Source organism: Antechinus flavipes, chromosome 1 (assembly GCF_016432865.1).
Source record: "Antechinus flavipes isolate AdamAnt ecotype Samford, QLD, Australia chromosome 1, AdamAnt_v2, whole genome shotgun sequence".
In the NCBI taxonomy this organism is placed as follows: Eukaryota; Metazoa; Chordata; class Mammalia; order Dasyuromorphia; family Dasyuridae; genus Antechinus; species Antechinus flavipes.
This window is the reverse complement of record NC_067398.1, coordinates 13143935-13167982: the sequence shown is the minus strand read 5'-3', so window position 1 is coordinate 13167982 and position 24048 is coordinate 13143935. Positions and strand designations below refer to the sequence as shown.

General features: G+C 44.7%; 1 protein-coding gene and 1 pseudogene across 1 annotated transcript in view; both read left to right on the top strand.

Annotated features, from left to right (window-relative positions):
• Nucleotides 1–24048, top strand: part of ARHGEF3 (Rho guanine nucleotide exchange factor 3) — a 220129-nt gene that overhangs the window by 105478 nt on the left and 90603 nt on the right.
• Nucleotides 15883–16003, top strand: LOC127546128 (uncharacterized; annotated as a pseudogene).

The window sequence follows — 24048 nt, the reverse complement described above, 5'->3', positions numbered from 1 at the left end:
TAAGCCACGATTGTATGCAAGGCCTGTGCCAGATGCTAGAGCTATAAAGGCAAAAATGAAAGGAGGAACTGTCCTCGAGAAGCTTACGTTCTATATTGGAATCCCGTGGCTCGCCTCCTCACTTAATCCATTGGCGCAGATTTCTTGGATACTGACTGCAGAGTGAGCTCAGCTTAAAACTGATGGAGCCCACAGCAGATCAGAGTGCTTTGTGTCCAGGAAAGTACAAAGCACTTTGGGGTACAGAGGAAGCGTGGCCAGGAGAATTCTGGGAGTTCCTGCCCTGGGCGGCTGCCGGTCGTGTGTCCCTGAGCAGGTCAGCGCCACTGACTCAGGCCTGTCAGAGAAGAGGAAGGGGGAGGATGGGAGAGGTAGAAACTGGACTGAATTTGCTGAACATTTAGATAGGGGGGATGGAGGAGAAGAAGCAGTCACAGGTGACTCCGAGGTTGTGGACCCCGGGGATTGGGAAGATCACGGCGTCCTTGGCCAAGCATCGGGCAGTTTCTGTAAGGAAGGTTTTGTAAGGCAGGTGAGCTCTGTTATCGAAGACTTGGATTTGAGATAGGGGAAGTCAGCACTCCCATGTACTTGGAATCTTGGGCAAATGGCTAAACCTCCCTGAGCCTCAGTTTCCTCCTCTGTATCATGAGGAATATGCACCAGAGGCCTCTGAGATCCTTTCCTCTACCAATGAAGGAGAGGTAACAACCCAGGGGAGAGCACAAAAGCACCAGGATTACCGTGAGAAGAAAATCATACAATTGTCCGATGAAACTGCCCTCTTATAACAATAATAATAACTGACATTTACAGAGAAGTTTCAAGCTGGCTAACTGCTTTACATAATAGAACTGAGTTTCAGCCTCACGAATCCCTTGTGAGCTAGATTCTGGCTATTATTAGCCTCATTTTATAGATGAGGAAACTGAGGGTTCAAATGTCACCGGGGAGGCAAAGGTGAGAAAATTAAACCAATTTCCTCACCTGCTTCGTAGCTAAAAGTGTTGTCAGTGTTTCTGCCTTTGGTTTTCCCGGCAAGAGCTGCTGATGACAGCAGTATTTAGAGCAAGCTTGCCTCTTTCAGAGTTTCTGTGACATAAAAGAACTTTCTGCTGAAGTCCGTACCTGTTACCCACTCACATTTGTGGATAATTTTATATCTTTCCATATACGTCATCCCATTCGGTTTTCACAATTAGCTTGCACGGTAGCTTGGGTAATCTTTATTTCCCTCGTTTTCATTCTGTGATGGAGCCAATAGATACACATTTCTGTCCAGGCTCTGGACCTGTGAGCTCAAGGAAAGTTGTCTGTGGTTTAATCCATAATCCTTTTGCCCATAGTGGTTAAAGTGACTTGAAGTGGGATTTGAATTTAGGCCCTGCTCACCCTAAATTTATCCCTCTGAGCCCCAATATCACCAGAGACATTTCAGAAAGAGCTCCTCTTTATCCTCCTCAGACCATTGTCTAATTAGAAAAAAAGTCAGAATCGGGCCCTTGATTAAAAGAGATAATTACAAGAATTATTAAAATTTTAAAATATTAAATTAAAACATTAAAAGAAATAACTGATAATAAATGAAAAAAGTCAGAATCGGGCCCTTGATTAAAAGAGATAATTACAAGAATTATTAAAATTTTAAAATATTACATTAAAACATTAAAAGAAATAACTGATAATAAATGAAAAAAAGTCAGAATCGGGCCCTTGATTAAAAGAGATAATTACAAGAATTATTAAAATTTTAAAATATTACATTAAAACATTAAAAGAAATAACTGATAATAAATGATAGCTCTATATTAAAAGAAAGGACCGAGGTGGTATGAAAATCCTTTATAATGTATGTTCTAACGGCTTCAACAAACTTTTCATATAAAAAAAATTGTTAAATAGATAAAAGAAAAACATGGACAAACTGTCAGCATTTGTTTTAGAACAAGGGTTCTAAAGCATAGCACAGTGCCTGGCATACAGTAGGCACTTATTAAATGTTTATTGATTGATCGATCATAGCCTAAGGGCTATGAACTTACTTTTTAAAATGTTTTAATAACTATATTTCACTACAATTGATTTCTTTTGCAATCCTCTGTATTTAAAAGCATGATTCAGAGGTGAGGTCCCCAGATTTCACTGGACTGCTCTTGACAAAATATTCAAGAACTCTGTCTTTAGAAGTTTAATTAATATAAACCAATCTCCATCATGAGGAGGCCAGAGAGCCTTCCAAACTCTCTCCTCTGGGGGACATGCTCATTATGCTCAATCTTGGGGATAGAAAAAAAAGGCAAAAACATAGTCCCTGCTCCCAAGGAGCTTACATTCTAATGGGGGTAATCAATGTTCAAAAACAATATGCATAATAATATGTACAATGTAATAATAATAATAACTAACATTTATATAATGTTAAAGTTGCACAAAACACTTTTGAAATATTATCTCATTTAATCCACACAAAAACCCTGGGAGATCTCAGGTACAGTTGTTACCCCCATTTTACAGATGGGGAAACTGAGACAGATGGCAGTTAAATGATTTACCCAGGATCACATAAATAATAATTTGAGTCTTCTTGACTCAAGATGGAGCAGACTATCCACAATGGCGCCCCCTAGCAACAGCACATATGTGATGAGTCCTATAAAGATGGAGAAATGGTACCCAAGAAAATGGTGGTGATGTGACTTATTAAACCGGTCAGGATCTGACCAACTAATTGACACACTGACAGATTCACTGCTGGATATGGCACGGAGCTGAGAACACCGAGGGGCTGATTTTCCAAGCCATCTAAAGGATAAGAGATACTTGAAAATAATTCCGGCAGGAATCATTAGCAAAGAGAATCACCAGTAAATACTAACTCACCTGCTTTTTTCTGTACCTCTTTGAAGCCCAGCACATAGTAGGTGCTTAATAATTGCTTATTATGAAATCTTGATGAGAATGGCACACACACACACACACACACACACACACACACACTGAGGAGATAATGGAAAAAAAGGAAAAGGGAAGAGGGCAGCCTTTTCAGGCTATTTTTATTCCTTTTTCAATCTTCCATCCCTGGCAGAGAGAAATTTATCTGCATTTTCTGAAATGATTGATACAGAAAAAAGGGACCGGATGGAGCTCAGATAGCAGGGATCCCTGCTGATTGGGACACGGTTTCTCTAGAATAGAAATTCAAAATTAGCCTGTAATGAATAGAAGCTGTTAAACTCTCAGCGCATTTAAATGTTAATAATCTTTGCTGGAAGCATTTACGTGGTTCTGTCAGATACACTTGCCTTTAAACAGGGACTCAGAAATAAGCACCCAGTCCTCAGGGAGCACGTGGCTTAAAGTTCAAATGTCACCACCCATTGTCACAGACATCATCACCAACCCTGAATAATCGTTGATCATCTCCGGCAATTTTTATTTCAAAGAGTTTTCGTTTAAATAAAAGCAACATAACCCAGTTTTCAATATGACAGTGAGATTTTTTTTTTCTCATTTAGCTTGAGGTCTCTGCAATTTTGCTGATGAGGGTAAGTCTCTTTCCTGTGCTGACAGCTGAGGAAGGGAGTGGGTGCTGTTTGTTTGAATAGTTTCCCAAGGATACCCCATAACATATGTTAACATACACACCATATCTTCACAGTTGACTGAAAGGTGTGGAAGATGCAGGATCCCACTGGGTTTGTTGATTAAACAGACATTTTGATTCAATGGTTCCACTCGTTTGAACAAAATGTCTTCTGAAGAGTTTAGATTTGCCCATCAGATCCCCAATTCTAACCCCGTTGAATTTCAGCAGATCCCCACTAACTCAACCTCCAGTCAATTGCCAAAATGATGTCCCTAATGGACAGATCTGATCTTCTCTTTCCTGTTTAATAAACTCCAATGGCTTCTTCTCACCTCCAGGATCCAATATAAAATCCTCTGTTTGGCTTGTGAAGCCCTGGCCCTTTCTTACCTCTGCCTCCATTTTTCTTACATGTCGTGTTTTCCTTTGTGTACACTGACCGCCTCAGCGGTCCCCAGCAAGTCTCTGCAGCTCTCAGTTTGGGGCATTTTGGGGGCTGTCCCCACGCCTGAGATTCTCTGCTTTCTCATCTCTGCCTCCTGCCTTTCCTGGTTTCCTCTAGTCTCAGCTGAAATCCCAGCTTCTGCAAGAAGCCCTCCAGCCCCCCTAAATAACATTAACAATAACTAGGTACCCTCTTTATTCAGACTAAACTGTTCACATGTGGTCCCCCTTCCTCTATGGGCCCTCCTTGAGGTCAAGAACTATTTCTGCCTTAGTCTGAATCCTGAGTACTTAGCACCATACCTGGTATACAGTAGGTGCTTAATAAATGTTTGTTGATTTAAAGGGTCTCATCAACCCATGAATGTGTTAAAATGGGATACTCTGGGTACCATCTGGTAACTTTGTGTGCAGAAGGAGAGGTGAGCCAGTATATAGGGAGGGGAAAAAGCTCAGTGCTTGCCTGGCAGCCATACTAGAATTGAGCCATCCCGGTTGGATCGCTGTTCCATGATGGGTTGATGAGTGGCCATGGAGGAGAGGGCCTGGTGAAGAAGGCCTCTGAGGAGGAGATGACTGGTGCATTGAAGTCTGGAATGACTCAGTGTTGGATTCAGCCGTCCTGATGCTGGGGAGGCTAAGAATAAGGCTTCCTTTGCTGACTCAGAACCACCTTTCCTAGTCCCATGTGGGAGCTAGTGGTTAGAGGGTCCCAGAAGTCCCTTACTCCCACCTCCACCTCTCAGTGATACCCCAATGTCATGCAGGAAACGCGCGGCAGATCAGGAATTCAAACTCGGGGCCTCTGAGGTCCCAATGGGGAATTTTGAAGTGTTTTGGGGTCATCTCCAGCTGCCCGACATCCATGTTTTTACCCTCCCCAATTGTGAGAATCGGGATCCAGAGTTCACCCGGCCACCTGTTTGCAGGGAGTGGCCGGTGCCAGTGGGCAGAGCTTCCTCTTCGTGCCCCACAGGAAGTTCAGTGCGTCCAGTACAATGGGATCAGGTGGCCAGAATGTTACAAGAGGGCAGCAGGATCCAAGCCCGTTGAGCTGGATTCATTCCACGTCTCGGCACTCTGTTTAAATCTCCAGGATGTAGGAGAAACCGCTCGCTCCCAGCTGTGGGCCGGAGAGCCAGTGGCAATCATGTGCTCTGCTCAGAGCCAGCTGTGGCAAGGAGGGGCCGTCCTGCACTCAGGAGAGGGAAGAAGAGGGTAGGTCCTGGTCCACAAATACAGTAAAATTCCCCAGAGCTGCCTCCCTGGGGTTAGTCAGTGATGCCGAGGGCACCGTACTTGTTGGTGATGTTGATGGGAATGGATCCGTCTGCCTGGCCCCACTGGGAAACAGCAAAGGGACAGAGTGAGGCTGAATGTGAGGAACCTAATATAATAAAATAAAAACATGTATTATACATGTAAGAGGAATAGCAAGTTGTATGTAATAGACTTGCGGTTTCATATACATCTTCTTTTTTGTTATGCTGTGATATGGAAATACTTGTTTTATTCCATAAATTAAAAAATAAAATTTAAACAAAGAATAGAGGGAAGAAGGAAGAAAAGGAAGACCTGAAGGAAAGAGGAAGGAAAGAAAAAAGAAAGGAAGGAGGGAAGGAAAAAAGGAAGGGAGGTAAGAAGGAAGGAAGAAAAAGAAGGCAGGAGGAAATGAAGGGAGGTAGAGAAGAAAAAAGAAATGAAAGAGGGAAGAAATGAAGGAAGGAAGCAAAGGAAGGCAGGAGGGAAGAAGGAGGAAAGAAGAAGGAAGGAAAGGAGAGGATGAAGGAAGGAAGCAAGGAGGGAAGAAGAAAGGAAGAAAAGAAGGAAGGAGGAAAGGAAGGAAAAGAGGGAGGGGAAAAGGAAGGAAAGAAGGAGGGAGGGAAGAAGAAGAAATGAAGTAAGCAAGGAGGGAAGGAAAAAAAGGAAGAAAGGAAGGGAAAGAGGGAGGGGAAAAATGAAGGGAGGAAGGGAGGATGAATGGATGGATGGATTTTTTTAAAAGAAAGGACTGGAGCTGAAGGCTGATAAGCTGATGATGACTTGATGCCTTCGTGACAGTAAGCCTCAGATTTGCAGTATTAATTTTGACAACCATAAACCTGTCCCTGATTTGACTCCAGGTACTTATTGCTTGTGTGACTTTGAGCCTCAGTTTCCTCATCTGAGAGGAAGAAGAGCAGTAACGATTGCTGCCCCCCCGTCCCCAGGTGGTTCGGGGGCTCTCCCAAGGGAAGGCCTGCGGGCCGCTCTGGGAGCCGTGAGACGCCGCACGAAGGCACCGCGTTATCGCCGCTCCCGTTAAACGGGAACTCGAGGCAGGAGCACCCGGCCCGGCGTTTTCCTGGCTCCGACTTTGTCTTTGCCACCCTTGTTAAGCCGGGCTTCTGATATCAGCAGGATTATTTTTATCTCTGCTTAGCAGGGTTCAGATGATTAAAAAGGATATTGTTTCTGCGTTTTTGCTATTGCTGGCACTGCCCAGCTCCTCGGCATTCACAAAAAGGAGGCCTGCTTTTGCCAGCTTGTGGTGAATGTTGAATAAGCTCTTATCACTGAGGGGGGGGGGAAGGGGAGAACAGCCCGGTCCCGGGGGGCTCTGTTCAGCCATTGTTATGAATTCTCCTGTCAGAGATCGATGGTCTCTCCTTCGACTCCAGGACCCAAACGGGGCCTTTGGTTCTCAGTGTTTCCCTCCCAGATTCCCAGCTGAGCCGAGTCCGAGGTCCTCCTGCCATTTATATATTGGAAGCCAAGCTGGACTTGCCCACCGGCATCCCAGCCGTCTCTTTGTTCCCGCCTCGGTCACAGAGTCAATTAACTGACTATTTTGACTCGTGGTTTGGTAGAATAGAAGCTGCTTGGGGTGACGGGCGGAGACTTGGAACCAGAAGAACCTGCTCACTTCATAGAGAAGGAAACTGAGACCCAGATTATTAGATTTGTCCAATCCACCAGTGTCTGACCCAAGGGTGAGGCTCCTTCTTTATAGCAAATGAGACAATGACTAGGAAGAGTTTAGCACAGGACCTGGCACGGTACATAGTAGGCACTTAATTAATGCTTATTCCTTCCCCCCAGACATAGTGATTGCACAAGCCAGGTGCATTGGATTGGATTCCCTTGTCAGCCCCCCCACGGCCTCTTCCCTCCCATCCGCTACCAACCCCTTCCTCAGCCGATTCCTTTTGAAGCCCGACTTCTGGTCGTCTGACTCAGTTCGGCCCCAGCCTCAGATACTGTGCGACCCTGGCCAAGTCACTTAACTGCTGTTTGCCTCAGTTGCCTCATGTGTAAAATGGGGATAATAATACACTTACCTCCCAGGGCTGTTGTGAGGATCAAATGAGATAATAATTGTAAAGGACTTTTCAGACCTTACAACGCCACATAGAGATGGGGATGAGGATGATAATCATGATGGTGAGTTAATTGGTGAACCCCTGGAAGGGGCGTCAGAGATTATTTAGTCCATCCCCCTCCTTTTACAGGGAAGGAACTGAGATTCAGACTTGATCCAGATCCGAACGGCAGGCCCGGAAACCCTCCTGGCCACAGAGCCTCCGGATCCCCTGTGTCTACAGGCTCCGTTCGCTCCTGGCTCACTAGATAAGAGCCGCCCTGAATGTGAGGAACCTAATCTAATAAAATAAAAAAATTGTATAATAACTGTATTATACATGTAAAAAAATAGCAGCTGTATGTAATAGGCTTGCGGGTTCATAGACATCTTCTTTTTTATTTTGCTGTGATATGGAAATACTTGTTTTAATCCATGAATTAAAAATAAAATTTAAACAAAGAATGGAGGGAAGAAGGAAGAAAAGGAAGAGGGAGGACTCAGTGGTAGAGCCTTCTCATTGCCCCTCGCCCGCTGCTCAAGCCCATCACGGTGGAGATGGTTGGGCCGCCCGGCTAGGAACACTCACATGTGCCTGGCTAGGAACGCCTGGCATTGTGCTAAGTGCTGGGAAAAGAAGAAGTAAAAAGCAGCACAGGCCCTGTCCCAGGCAGCCTCCATTCTCTTGGGAAGGAAGGAGAATGTGGACAAAGAAGTCCAGAGCCAGGAGTTGGGGTCTGGAGAGGAGGGACAGTGGGAGGGCTGAGGGTCACCTCGGACTTTGCCCCAAAACATGACTCACTGTAGCTTCTTCTGAGGGGCCTTTCCCCACTAGTGCCTTGGAGCCCTCAGGGTCACCTCCTGAAGACACCTTGGAGGAGGATTTCAGAGGAGGAATTTTAGAAAAAGAGAGAGAGAGAGAGAGAAGGAGGACAAGGGGGGAGAGAAGGAGAGAGATAACACTCCTGTGGGAGCACAGGATCCAGGAGTGAAAGGCCTTCGCATCTTCCCCACCCCCTCATTTAATAGACCCAGATAGCTGGGCCTGGGAAGGAGATAGCAGTAGAATTTGAACCCAGCTCCTCTTGGAATAGGGTAACCTTGGAGGCTGGCTCTGCTAATGCTCCCTCTGTCCAAACCCTTGAGCCCCTCCGTGTGCCTCAGTTTCCTCATCTGTAAATGAGAGGGCCAGATCTCTCCTGGCCCTTCCAGCTCTAGATTTGGGTCCCAGGGCTCTGGATTTGGGGTTCTTGCCTTTGCTGCCCAGAACAGACTCCTTAGTAGAGGGCAGAGTGGAAGGTGCTTTAGGTCCCAGGGTTCTGGATTTGGGGTTCTTGCCTTTGCTGCCCAGAACAGTCTCCTTAGTAGAGGGCAGAGTGGAAGGTGCTCTGAGATTTGGAGGCTGCACATTTACCCAGATAATTTTGTCTTTGTCAGTTGAAGGAGAGCTCTGGCTTGTTTGGGTTGCCCGGGTAATGAGCTGAGTGTTTACCCAGATAACCGAGATAACGACCTCAACCTTCCCTGGCGTTCACAGGCCGTGTCTTCCTCTTCCTCCATCTTCATGAACAGATCCTTTTTTTTGCTTTTTTCACATCTCAGAGACGGTCTGATAATTCACCTCACTGGAAGGGAGCGAGAATTTGGATTTCCCCCCCTGCTGCTTTATAAAAATATGCTAGTTGAGCAATGTTTAAATTTCTATACAGATTAGGAAATAATATTTAAATTGAGCTCTCCTAAATGCACCCTTACTGAGAGGGAATATGGAATAGTAGGGAGACTCTGGTCTCGTAGCCAAGAAGACTAGGGTTCAAACGCTGCCTTAGACACTTTTTACCAAAACCCAAAACAGACCAAAGCATAAGTCCATGAGACCTGCGATGCAACTGGATCCTTGGCAATAATAAAAACAGTCAATATTTGTAGACTGCTTCCTATGTGCCAGATATTGTACATGTCACAATCTCCTTGTGTTTAAATTTCCTCTTTTGTATAAAGGGGGGGGGGGTTGGTCTCAATGGCTTCTAATGTCTCTCCCAGCTCTAAATCTATAATATTATGATGTGATAGATATGTGATCCTGGATAAGTCACTTCCCTGCCTCATGCCTTAGTTTCCCCATCTGTAAAATTTGTTGGTTGGTCTGGATTACCTCCAAGGTCCCTTTTCGTGGGTCCTTTCATGGAAAAAGAACCTCTTTAAATCTGTTGTCCGGTTTTCTTTGGCAGGATTTGGTTCTCGTCATTAAGATTAGACATTGTGAAGCTCACAGGCTTGGGAAGAGAAAGCAGAGGGAGAAGTGGAAAGCCAATAGATTATGGTTGGAAAGGGGGATTTCGGCATTCTTGAAATCTGTGTGCAGCTGATGTGGGGTGGAGGAACGATCGTGGGAGGTGAGGACATTGAGAGTTTGAGCAAGTAAGGAAATATATGAGAGCAGAAGTTAGGGAGTGCAGAAAAATTGTAAGCCAGTTATTGGACTTCTTGAGGAAGCAAGAGGAGTGACCTGGGAGTCTGTGGGCAACAGCTACCGGGGTTTTGATTGGTCAGTAGAGATGAATGGCATGAACCTCAAAGGAGGAAAGGTTCCCTAATGATGGAGGCAGGAGGAGAAACCTTGGAATGGCAATGAGGAGCACATGTGTTCCATTCCCTTGCCTTAAACAGTGAGTTGAGGAGAATGAAAATGAAGGGAAAACGCATCTGGTCCTGGAAAGGGTAGCCAGCAAGACTGGATCATCAGGGAGGAGTCCGGCTTCTGTAATAAGTAGAAAATGGAAGGAGTGGGAGAGGAAAGGATTTAAGATGCAGAGAAGTTTGTTGTCTCTAGGATGGGCATTTCAGAGAGCCCAGGAGAAGGGTAGAATTAGAAAGCTTGAGGAGGATGGGAGTGAGGAACAAGGTGGTGAGGGGGCGAGCTACAAGAGTTCAGAGTCACTGGAGTGTGAAGGTTATAACACAATGGTCCATCACTGAGGGAGGGTGCCGCTCCATCACTGAGGGAGGATGCTGCTCCATCCTGGAAGGGCAGCAAGAGATGGGAGGCCTGAAGTTCAAGGGAGGCTTGCTTTTCTTTGCATTAGAGATCCTCCACATCCCAATTGAGAGCTTGAGTTGCAAGATAGAGGTTAGGTGAGCTGGTACAGATGGAAGTAGTTCAATTGATTGGGTCCTGCCATTGGCCAAGGACCAGCCTAGACAATCTACTCACTTATACCTTGATAAAGATAAAGGAATATTGTTTCCTCCCCCCCCAAAAAAAACCCCTCATATCTTAGCTCAGGGGTCCTCAAACTACGGCCACGGGCCAGATGCGGCAGCTGAGGACATTTATCCCCCTCCCTCAGGGCTATGAAGTTTCTTTATTTAAAGGCCCACAAAACAAAGTTTTTGTTTTTACTATAGTCCGGCCCTCCAACAGTCTGAGGGACGGTGAACTGGCCCCCTATTTAAAAAGTTTGAGGACCCCTGCAATTGTGTCATTTTTGTATTCTGGGATTCATTTTTTTATTTTAATTTTTATTAAAGCTTTTTAGTTTCAAAATATATGCATATGGGGACTAGCTAGTACAAATAGGTTGGGCACTTCCAGTCCTTTAGAATACTCTGAATCAATGGGGTTTGGGTGAGGAGGGAAGAGTGAGTAGGAGGGAAGGAAATTACAAAGCAAAATTTAACATCATCTAAAGTTTCTAGATCCTGAGAGAATGAAAGAAATCCGTCATTTGAATTGGTGAGTTGGAGGAATCTCCTAAATTTCACAAAATGTACCCAGATTTCAGCATCATTGTTGTTCATAATTTCTACCCAAAGTGACTAAAATCAGTCCCTTGCACTGAATTACAAGGTCAAGACCTCTTGGAAAAAATTAGTTTTTCCTTCTTTTCCCCTTTCCCCCAGACTAGTGATTTTGGAGGGGCTTTTTTCCACACAATGGGAGGAGGTGACCTTTTACATTCATTTGTCCTTCTAATGTAAACTCCTTTGACAGAGAGGGAGTTTTCTGTTGATTACTCCAGAGCTAGTTGGGTGTCATGGCCAAGGTTAACAAGCTCCTGGGAAAGGGGGAAGGGAGGAAGAATATGCATGGAAATGAAGGTTAACAGAAAAACTATTAATGTCGTGTGGCACAGAGGCTCTGTATTCCCAGAAATCTGGGTTCAAGTTTTCCTATATTGTTATTCTTACTTTCTAGGTGACCTGGGTTCAAGTCACTTCTGTGTCCTGTTATTTAACCTCTCCAGACCTCAGTTTCCTTAGCTATAAAATGGGGGAGGAAGAGTTGAATTATATGGTTTCTGAGGTCTCCAGATCCATGATTTAATTTTTTAATAGTACCTTATATTTTCCAATTACATGTGAAGGCAATTTTAACATTCTTTTTTTTTTTTTTGAGTTCTAATTTTTTTTCCTTCTCTTTTCCCTCCCAAAGACAGTAATCAATTTCATATAGGTTAGATATGTGCAATGTGATTTAAATTTTCAAAGCACACACATTAAGCATTTATTGAGTAGTTTCTATGTGCCAGATGTTGAGCATGAAATGAACTTTAGGAGCTGTGAAGCCTAACCTAATTATGCTTGAGGAAATTGAGACTTCGAAAAGTTAAATGTCCTGCCCAAAGGTACTGGCTGAGGTAGGATTTGAACCCAGGTGTTTGGACCAGAAATTCAACCTCCTTTCAAGCCGACAGGTCGACAGTTGCGAGTCTTGTGAGAAGTGGACAAAGTAAACCCCGAGACAGCTCAGATTCCTGTTGGCTGGGAACAAATGGAAAGGTTGAGAGCAGAGAATAGAGATTTTTCTTCCTCTTCTTAATATGGAATTCTCTCTAAATTGATTTTTCAGCTTCTAAAAATATATCTTCCTCTTTTCAAGAAGAACTTGATATGATTTTTACCAAGAAGATACTTATTTCATGTGACATTCTTGGAAAACACATCGATGTTCGTATTTCAGCCAGTTAGCTCCAAGGGTATGATTAGCTATAATAATTTTTTTAAAAAAAGAAATAATTTTGCATAATTATTTCTTTTTTAAAATTATTATAGCTTTTTCTTGACAAAACATATGCATGGGTAATTTTTCAATAATGACCCTTGCAAAACCTTCTGTTTCAACTTTTGTCCTCCTTTCCCCCACTCCTTCCCCTAGATGGCAGGTCCAATACATGTTAAATATGTTAAAATATATGTTGAATCCAATATCTGTATACATATTTATACAGTTATCTTGCTGCTCAAGAAAAATTGGATTTAGAAAGAAGGTTAAAAATAACCTGAGAAGGAAAACAAAAATGCAAGTGAACAATAACAGAAGGAGTAAAAATGCTCTGTTGTGGTTCACACTCATTTCCCATAGTTCTCTCTCTGCATGTAGCTGATTCTCTACATTATTGAACAATTGAAACTGATTTGGTTCATCTCATTCCTGAAGATGGTCAGGTCCATCAGAATTGATCATCATATAGTATTGTTGTTGAAGTATATAATGATCTCCTGGTTCTGCTCATTTCACTGCATCAGTTCATGCAGGTCTCTCCAGGCCTTTCTGATATCATCCTGCTGGTCGTTTCTTACCGAACAATAATATTCCATAATATCCATATACCACAATTTACTCAACCATTCTCCAATTGAGGGGCATCCACTCAGTTTCCAGTTTCTGGCCACTACAAAAAGGGCTGCCACAAACTTGTGCACACACGGGTCCCTTTCCCTTCTTTAAGATCTCTGGGATACAGGCCCAGTAGAAACACTGCTGGATCAAAGGGTATGATGCAACATTATTTCACAGAGACAAAGTCTTCCTTCAGTCATGCTTTTGTACTTGTGGCTCATGATTACCTTGTGGCAATCCCAAAGCAGCCCCAGTATCTCCTTCTCAGGGCTTGAGCTCTCTGTTCCTGGAAAAGCCTGAGAGAGGCTGCGACTACAAGGGAAGACAAGGTCACCTAATTAATTGGATCGCCACGTTTGAAAAATTATAGCACTTCTTCGGGAGCGCGCTGCTTTTTTTTTTTTTTTTAAGTTTTCCATGTATTATTAGTATATTTATTAGATAAAACAGATTTTATTTTTTATTTATTTTCTTTAATAGATGAGAAAAAGCTAATTTAAGGGCACGATGGTTACTTAAGAATCCACATCAGAAACTGATGTTACATTCATTGACATGACCCTGGAGAAGATGTATTATCTAGTCTCCTGTTCACTGCTCTGCCCTTGGCACACAAAGCTCTGATTTGCAGCTGAAACTGTTTTCTGTTCTCTCTGATAATAATAATAATAATAATAATAGCAGCGGCTACTCTTTGTGTAGTGCCTACTGTGTGCCAGGCACTGTGCTCGGCACTTTGTGATCGTTATCTCATTTAATGCTCACGACCACCCTCGGAGTAGCTACTGTTATTATCTGTTTCATAGATGAGAGAAGTGTCCACACAGTTAGTAGGCAGCTGAGACTGGATCTTGCTGCCTCCAGGCCCACCAGGTGTTTGATGATGAGCCAGGCTTGAGTTTACTCTCCCGTCTATGTCCTGGGCTCTCGGCACAGCCCTTTGCACAAAGAAAGAGTAACTAGAGCTGCCATGTAACATTGTAAACTGCTTCAAATACATTCTCTCTTGCAATCTTCCCACTTTACAGAACAGAAGACTGAGTGTCTGAGTCCTCCTCATTTCAAGATTAACCCTTTATGCACCACTGCCTTTATAAATGCTTTTTCCTTAATTGATCAAAAACAAACTTTTATTAAGCACCTACTATGCGCTGAACACTATGCTTAATGCTGATCTCAAGGAGCTTCCAGTCTGACAGGGAAGGCAGAGGCTAAGTGAGCATTTATTAAGCCAAACACTGAGGATAGAAAGAAGGGCAAATGAGAAGGCTGGAGGGCCGGTGGCCTTTATTCCTGGCTTTTGTTCAGCTAAAACAGAGTTTGATTTCTCATTTCCAAAGGAGAGGTGAGAAAAGGCATCTCCCTTCCATCTTTGTAGAGGTTAGGGGTGGGGGAGTCCATGGACCACTCCCTCTCCTGGATGGGCCCACTCTTAGGGGGTGTTGCTTAGTTCCCTTCCCTGCTCCCCCATGTGCCTCCTGGATCTCAGGGATCTCATGAATCACGTCAAGATGTTGGGTGCTGAAAAGTTCTGTTTCTCGGCTTTCCGAGCAGGTGGGCGGCCCACGCAGGGTCGGTAGGCACTTCTGGACGGGACGACCTGGGGATGAAAGGTTTCAGACCTGGCCGATGACCCGCCAGGATTTTGAAAGACTGGTGACGGGATGTTATCACTCTTCAAACCCTCCCCGGACAACTTAACAATCTTAACTGCAAGGGGGGCAGCAGAGTTCGGAGGGGAAAGTCCCAGCTTTGAAGCCAGAGGTCCCGGTGCGATGCTCTGGGACCTGTTCTCAGGACTGTGGACACTTATTTACTTTCCTACTTAAAGAGAACCATGTTGAAAGGGGGTGGCTGGAAGGAAAAAAGGCAGCATGGATGAGGTTTTCCTGCCCTTAATTAACCACAACGGCCCCTCACCCATCCAGACGAGAGGGCTTGGCAGGAAGTCCCGTGGCGGAGAATGTTCAGTCCTGCAGAGTATGGTCTTCTGAGGAGTTATAACGGGCCATCACCAGTTGGTCACTGGCCAGATCTGATCCTTTCATATAATTATTGGGATCCTCCCGGCAGCTCTGGGAGGTAGACGCTCTCATGATTCCTATTTTACAGTTGGATAAACTGAGGCAAAGATAGGCGAAGTGACAAGATCACACAGGGAGTAAGCGTCAGAGGCTGGCTTTGGAGTCAGGTCTTCCTGACTCAACCCTCTGCAATACCTGGACCGGAGGGAGGGGGTGAGCGTACAAAGAAGAGGGTCGATGGGAGAGACCAGTGACTGGTTGGATGGGGAAGTTGGAGAAGAAACAAGAGCTGAGATGAGTCTGGGAGGCTGGGCAAATGGCCACGCTGCCAATGGGAGGGCTGCCCCACATTCTAGTTGGCACAGGCTTGCCAAGGACCCTGGCACAGGAGATCCACGGGGCCCGTGCGGGCATGCCCCCAAATCTGAGGGGGAGGTTGTCACCAGAGCCAAATTACAAAGACCCACTTTGGGGGGATCAGAAGTGGCTCTCATTGGCCCACCGGGGCCCAGATTTAAATTCCTCCCAGTGCTCTCTCCAGGGCCAGACAGTCACAGGATCCTGGCACTAGAGGGGGAAGGATCTTTGGGGAGTGACCTCAAACTAGTTGAGGAAACTGAAGCACAGGGACTTGGTGAAGAAAACATAGACATAAGCATCCGACGGGGGGAGAGGGGAGGGAGTTCAACCTGGGTTCAGCCCCTGCTCTCAAAGAGCTGACATTTGACCCTACTCTACCAGATGAAGCAAGATCACCTCGGAGATGTGGGAAAGCCCATCCTCCTCCTGCCTGCTCCTTCCCTACTCCTTGAGCATCTTCTCTGGGCTGGGGGAGTCAGTGATTTGGTCTAAAGGGCCTCTTGTTGTGTTGTATGAAGGGAGAGATAGTTAAACTCCCCTTGGTAAGGATGGAAGAGGTCCTCGTGGCCTTTACAAGACATATATGGTTAAAGGGCCTCTTGTTGACTTATTGACTGAGAGATTGTAAGTAATGAACGAGTGAATTACGCCAGAAAGAGCTTTATCTGGGACCAACTTCATCGTAACAAGAGGAGAGTCAGGTTTGTGGGAGATAATCCCACCCCAATGCAGGCAATCCACCCAGAGCTAAAGAGCTAGCTTTGATTCGTCCAGATACCCGGACCCACCGCCAACATGGCGGCAGGTGTTGGCGCAGCCCGTGGGGTCAGAGCCGATGACGTCCTGGGGAGGTGCAGCCTCCTTTCCCATCAGAAATGCATCATGGGAAGGGGTTTTGGGGGGTCAGACAGTTATTCTGCCCTCCCCTTCTTGGAGTGGGTAAAGAATTTGGACCACTAGACTTGCCTTAGCAAACACAAAACTTAAGGAGGATTTCCAGACACTGTGTGTGTGTGTGAGAGAGAGAGTGTGTGTGTGTGTCTGTGTGTGTGTGTGTCTGTGTGTGTGTCTGTGTGTGTGTGTCTGTGTGTGTGTGTGTGAAGTTTGTTTTTCATCAATAAGAAAAACACATCTGGTTGGAAAATTCTGGCCAAGGCTTGGCAGGGGGCGGGGAGGAGACTTTTCAAATCTTGAATCACAGAATCCCGAGTTGGAAGACAACTCAAAAGGTCCTTTGAGTCCGAGCCCTGAACCCAAACCCGTGCAGTTTGCAGGCTGCCGTGTCCTTGTTTAAAGACCTCGGTTTTGTAGAATTAGGGTAGCTGAGTTTCTTTTGGTCGTTTAAAAATCCCCTCTGTCTCTTTGATCAGATACAGCTATTTCCCAGTGAGAGCAAAGCCACCTTGGGGGCTGAGCGGGGGCCACTGTTTTCTTTAGGTTTGTGGTGTTCCGTAATGAGGCTTCCCCTGTGATGGAAACTGGCCAATTTCAATCAAAGGTGAAATTTAATTTCCCATCAGATGGGAAAACCTGGCTGCCGTGTGCTGTGGGAGTTCCACACGGGGTAACGGGAGGAGCCCGTGAACTAAAGCTTCTGTGAGGAGTTAGTGGTGGTCACAAAGCCTGTCTTTGTAAAGGGGATTATGGGAGGAAGGAAGGGGCCTTGCCATTCAGTTGGTACCTGCCCGCTTCCTTGTGTCACACGTTAGGGCCTTGAAGGATATTCCTGCTGGAGCCCAAGCTCTCCCGGGCCAGGAAGTCTTAGAGTTTGGTCTCTCGTGTTTGCCCCTCTGTTAGGGAATGGAAGAACTACAGTTGTGTCGATGGAAAGGTTCCCCCACGCTGAGGAAATCTACAGGGGAAGGACATCATTGTGATGACATGAAAGGGACTCAACTGCGGCCAGAAAGCTGTTGCTTCTGGTAGTGGAAGGCAGCAGCTACCCATCGGGCAACTAGTGTGCCCGGCATTGTGCTAAGCCCTGGGGATACAATATAAAAAAGTTAGACAGTCCCTGACGTCAAGGAGCTTACAGTTTAATAGGGGAAACCGACCTGTAAAATTTGGGAGCTACAAAATGGAGGAGATAGGGAAAGGGAAGAGAGTTGGAATATTGGGGTCTAGTCCCAGGGAGATGAAGAGCTAGCTGGCTTGGGAACTTGGGAGGAGCTCTTTGCTCTGCCCTCCGCTCCCCCAGCCCTCCAACCTAGGGATGCGGGATACCAAGGCTGCTGCAGTCTTAAAAGATGATCCTGGGGTCATGATGGAACCTATCAAAAAATGGTTATTTACAAACAATTTCTAGACCTAACCATTAGCTCTGGGATCACTAGTGGTGATTTCTCAGCTCAAAATATCTTGCTTCTGGCTCTAAAATTTGGCACATCTGGGAATCATCCTTAAAGTTGAGTTTGTTACCGATATTTCTAAATTTGTCATGGAATCTATGGGCAGACTTTTTTTTAAAGGCAATTGGGATTAAATGATCTGCCCAGAATCACTCAGCTAGTAAGTGTCTGAGGATGGATTTGAAGTCAGGTCCTCCTGACGTCAGGGTCAATGCTTTACCCACTGGGCCACCCGGCTGCTTTGGTAGATATTTCGAATGTAATGGAACATAAGCTTCTTGAGGGCAGGGACTGTTACGTGTTGGCGTTTGTTTAGTTTGGATGACGTCATTTAGTGGGCATTTAATAAACAGTTATGCAATGAAGGACCATAAAAGATGGTTTGGGTAACTGACAGTTGAATTCATTTGTTCTACTGTGACCTCCCTTTGTGAGGATTTCTTTGATCGAAGAAATGGACTCCCTGCAACCGGGAGTCTACGATTTGCCTTCCAGAAATAGAACTGATTTCCTTTTTATAGCTATTTATGTGTATCTGCAGGTATTGGATGTTTTACCCAGAAAGGTGCTTTCTTCCTTCCTTCCTTATTTCCTCCTTTCCTTCCTTCCTTATTTCCTCCCTTCCTTCCTCTCTTCCTTCCTTCCTTCCTTCCTTCCTTATTTCCTCTCTTCCTTCATCCCTTCCTTCCTCCCTTCCTTCCTTCCTTATTTCTTCCCTTCCTTCCTTGCTTCCTTCCCTCTTTCCATCCATTCATCCTCTTCCCCTCCAGGGATAGGAGGAGAAGAGAGCAGTTGTGATGAAAGATGCTAGAAGCTCAGACTAGACACTCGAGGTGAGTCATGAACGCGATCTGGCTGAATTTTGCTTAACTCTGCCTTGTGGTTTCCTGAGTTCTTTATCAGTACAAATGTCCACCACCACAAACATTTTCTAGCCAGATATGGATGAGTATGTTTTCACTGAAGTTAAAAAATGGGCTGTAATGACTGGGCAGCCACAAGGGAGATATGCCCACAGGCGGCCCACCACCCTTCTTGGTCATCTCCAGTGCAAATAAGCACAGAGATGCTCATTCAGAGCTGACCCATTGAAGGAACCGTGGATGAAGGTGAGACTAGACCACCCAACCTCCCCTCAGATTTCAAACCTATGTTTAGCTGCCATACTGTAAGACTTGGTCCAACAACCCCAAGAAATGGCTTAAGGATTTGGGGAAAATGTATTCTTGAATAATTCCAAGATGGTTTGAGTGAAATCCTCAAGTACTGCTGACTTGTGATACAATGGAAATAAATTCAAAAATTAATTTTCTAGTAGTTGAACACAGTGGAAAGAACTATGATCCAGGAGTTCCGAAATGATGGAGATAAGGGGAAATGACTTAGATAGTTTCCGAGCCCAGTCCCTTCACTTCTTGGGATGATGAGATGGGGGCTTAGGGGACTTACCTAAGGTCTTGTAGATGGGCACTCGGTTGTGTCGGGGAAGAGGGCCAGCCAGAGGACTGGATCACCTTACAGAGAGGATTGGTGCTTTGCGCTCTGTCCCTCTTGGCTACCATGTTATTGTCTGGTTCCCAAGGGAGTTCTCCAAACACTGAATGTGTCGGGGATAGGACATGGAGCAAATTCCGTTGCTGGCAGAGAATCTGACAGCAAAGGAAAGCGTGATGAAGAGGCTGAATGGCTGGGCGTGCTCTCGTTTTTGATTCCATGGATAAGAGAAGTCTCTTTTCCTTGCGGCAGCCAGTTCTAGGGAAAGGGAGGAGAGTGGAGGGCCAGAAAAAGATGCATTTGTTTATCAATTCCCAAATAAGGAGGTCTGCCCCCCGGGACATAGGTGTTTGGACATCACGGCAGCTCTGCCTCCCTGAACTAAATAAGGCCAGTGCTGAGGAGAGCCAGCCTGGAGGGAACGAAGGGGAACAGAGAGGGGACGAGCAGCAGCCGGCTGCCAAGGTGGCGCGCCGGGGACAATGGCTGCAGAAGCCCGGATCGGCAGCCTAAGCTAGCCAATGGTCCTTCTAAAATATGGAGAATGCACGAGGAGACATTTGGGAGAGGAAAGCCTGGTGACCGAAAATGACCCCGCTTCCCTCTTTAGTGAAAAGGGATAAAATAGAATTCGTTCACTTATCAGCCTACTCGCTCTCAGGCACTGAGCAGAGTACTAGTGGTATAAATACCCAAACCCAAACAGAGCCTGCCCTCCTGGTGCTTACATTCTCTTGGAGGAAAACAATGCATATGCATCAAATGTAATCCAAAATAGACAACTTTGATGCAAAGGAAAATGAGGGGGTGACTTCCTGAGGGGATCTTTGAAGTAATCCAGGATACCTTCTCCAATGGAAGCAGTGTTCTAATAAAAAAAAATGTAGATAGATGTACTATATATATATATATATATATATATATATATATATATATATATATGCAATGAGTGTGTATATGTGTGTGTGTGCAAGGAGGAAGAGAGGGAGAAAAAGGGAATAGAGGAAGATAGAACTTAACTATAATTTGCTTGGAGGAGGTGGAGGAGATAAAAGGGGGAAAAAAGAATAAATTTTCAAATGTGTGCAGTAGAGAGCAAAAGAACAACCTACAAAAAGTTAAAAAAAAAAAAGATGGACACTCATGAATATAATTTCTTCTATTGTTATATATCCTTTCTTGAACTGGTAATTTATTGTTCTGTATTTTGAACTCTCCCTGATATTCTTCTGGGCACATGACAATAGTCTGTTTTATTTTGTTTCATCTTCCTTTTTTATTTTTCTTTTTTTTAATAAGATAATAATTTAGAAAAACAGACAGAAGAAAAGAGTGCTGACAGAGGGAGAGGGAGAGGGGGAGAAAAGAGAGGGAATAGAAGAAGAAAGATTGATTTGCATCCTTATCAAGCCTGGGGGATGGAATGGAATTGCCCTCTGTATCTGTTGGTTTGCGAGGTTATCCAAGTAGGTTTTACTGTTTCTAGGAGATGGGTTATTCTAGTTTATAAACGCTCTAATGTAAAATTTCAAATGTTTCATGAAATTTGCTAGTAAAGCCCAGCTGAGAGAACAGAGACTAAACAGAGAGATCTCCTGGTTCTTGGTTGTAACGATTGTTTGGGGGTCTAGAAGAACACCTAATTATCCTAAGGCTGATTGAAAGATTCTTCCCAAGAATTTGTGATGTTTTTCATTCTAAATTTGTGCTTCAATGAACCTGTGACCAATGAAAATCTTATAAAAAGGTCAGAACTTGGCTAAAAGGTCACTGATTTCGAGCCGTCATGGACCTTAGAGGCCATCGGATCCAATTCTTTCATTTTACAAATAAGTAAACTGAGGCATAGAGAAATGAAGTGATTTGTCCTAGATCACAGACACTGAGTAATAGAACTAAGATTAAAACTCAGGTCATCCTGATTTCACATTCTGTAGCACGGTTCATCAAAGCAAACCTCAGAAGTGATGAAGCAAAAAGTTAGCCATGGGGGTGATTTCCTTTTCTCTTCTTTCTGACTTTTTATGGAAGATTTTGGAAACTCAGGAATACTGAGGAACCAAGTGACTCAGTGATATTTTCAAGTTGATGAGCGTGATGGCATTTTTTGTAAACATCCACTCGACTCAAGCAGTAATGAACTCTGATTAGTAATTTAACTGGAAGGTTCCCTTAGTCAGTTCATTGTATGAAATTGGCTCCTTGTCCTTTGGAGCTCAGAGAGCTTTCTCTTATTGGAAAGAAAGTCATCCCTGAAAGAAAGGGGGAGAAGTCTTCCAGCAGAAAGGTACATGAGAGAAGGGCTCGACTCAGCGGCCTTGGCGGTCCCCGCCGATTCTAGGGTTCTACACTCTTTGTGGTCATTGCTGGCCACTTGGTTTCAGAATTATTAACACCCTGTGGGGTTCGTTACTATCATTCAACCCAAGATACCTACAAACATGGGATGACCACAAATCTTGCTTTTGAGATAGCTGTAGTTCTTCTGAGTTTAAAAAAAAATGACTGATTGGCTAAATGGAGCATATCAAATCAGGATTTGATGAGTCAGCGAGCCGGGCCTGAAGCCGGAGAGATTAGCAGCTGCATACTTCACATTTCATCCCAAAAGTTGACTATTGAGACAGACATTTTATACAAATAGATTTCTCTGAAAAAATGTGAATCAGCTTTTCGGCGTTTTACTTTATAGCGGTGGGGGCGAGGGGAGGGCGGATGAGTCTCGGAGAACCAACGTGTTGTATACATAATCATGACCATGGAGCAGGAAACCTAACGGGGGAGCTTTCTCTCAGTGCAGTGAAAGCACTAATTCCCCCACAGGCGATTCTGTGACATTTACAGAATCTGGCAGAAAGATGTCACATCGGTTTTCTCACCTCCCGGTGCGGAATATTTTGGGCCAAGGTGAGCCATCGTGGCACCGACGGGATCCTGGATTCTCAGAGCAGTGGATCTCGGGTCCTGCCGATGGGCCAAGCAGGAAGGTCTTTGAAAGCGAGCCTGGTGAGACGGAACTTGGATCTGTCATCTCGGGGCTAACCTAGCTAGTCCCTCCCCAGGCTGGCTGGGGAGTGGGAAGGAATGGATGGACGTGTTTACCGCAGCTCCTCTCAAGGAGCATCTGCCAGACCAGAGGGCTGCAGTCTCTTTTGATGTGGGAAGTTTACTAACACAACTGCAGATCTTTGAATTACGTGCTTGGACACATCACTCCTCCTTTCTCCGTGCCTCCGTGTCCTCCTCTGTAAAATGTGGAATCAAACTAGCCCTGAATTCAAACCTAACCTCCGACACAGACCTGGCTGTGCGGCCATGTGACTGTGAGGCAAACCTCTGTTTGCCTCAGTTTTCTCAACTGTAAACATTGGGGAATCTACTTCCCAAGGTCGTTGTGAGAATCATATGTGTAGTAATTAGTCTGTCACACAGTAGGTGCTTAATAAATGCTTATTTTCTTCTTTTCTGGATGTTTTGGGAAGTCCTTTTCAGCTCCATCTCTATGATTCTCAGTCAGTTCATCAGCTTGGGACATGGTTTCCCCATCTGTAAAATAAAGGGATTATACCAGATGTACTATGAGGTTCATCCCCACTCCGAATCCATGAGCCCCAGTTACATAACTTGGCACTCACAGTGTGACCTTGAACAAATCACATGCCCTCTCAGGACCTCAACCTCTTCCTCTGTGAAATGGGACCAACAAGAATATCTCCTATTTTGAAAGCAGGTCAGGAGGAAAGTATTTTCCAAACCATAAGGCAATTTAAAAAGCAAAGTAATGATGAAAATGCTCTGACCTTCCCAGCAGCCTTTTAGGCACTGCCTATATTTGTAAAATTACCAAGATTAAGTGTCTGTTTGATAGATTTATTTGGATAGATCGGTGATCTCATTCACGGGAGGATATTCTCTTCAATAGCGCGACCCATCCAGGCTTTCCAATGCTGTGAGTCCCCTCGGTCATCCGGGGACGATCTTGTCATTGCACGGACACCCATTGGAACATCTCCGGTCATCCCTCACTCAATACCTGGCTACTCCATGAGAAATGTATTATTTGTGTCGCCCTAGTGAAGACAAAGATTTACTCATATGTTAAGCACGTAGTCGACAAGCTCTGGCAGAGTTAGCACAAAACTCTGTAAAATCACGGCGAACTGTTCAGAAAAATCCATAAATCGGATCACTTCAGAATGGAGGCCCAAACTGGAAAAGATTGGAGCGGACCCAAGCCCCCTCTTCCCCGGCAGGCTGTAAAAGAGTGATTCATCTGCCGTGGCCCCAGCATATGGTGTCCAGCGGCTCACAAAGTAGGGGAAGTAGAGGAAGATGGATGGATGGGGAAGTATTTTTAGAACACATTGTTCTCCCACTTCTCGAAACAATCGACCAGCATAAAAATGTGTTTTCAGAACCCTTCTTCCCCTCCTTTGCATTACTTTGAAATGGTACCTCGAAATAGAAAACAAACTGTGTTTTCTTTGCCCGGTAATTAAATTGGGTGTTGTATTACCCAGAGGTAGGAGGATCAGACTATTTTAGGTTCATTAGTGTTGACGAAGCATTATCTTTGAGTCAATAGCCTTGCATGGTTGGGAGGAAAACAGAGTTATTAATGTGTGAGCTTTTTAGTTTGGGACATGGAATGTTTAAGATTTTCTGTAAAAAAAAAAAAAAGGAGCTGGGGACAGTTTTTTTCAAAATATCGCTCTCAGAAGTCTAGTTAAAATAACCAAAAACCCAACAGCCAAATCCCCGGCTTTTCGAGAGCTCCTGTCAAAAGTTATGTAAGTTTCCGTAATGATCATGAGGTTATATATGGACAA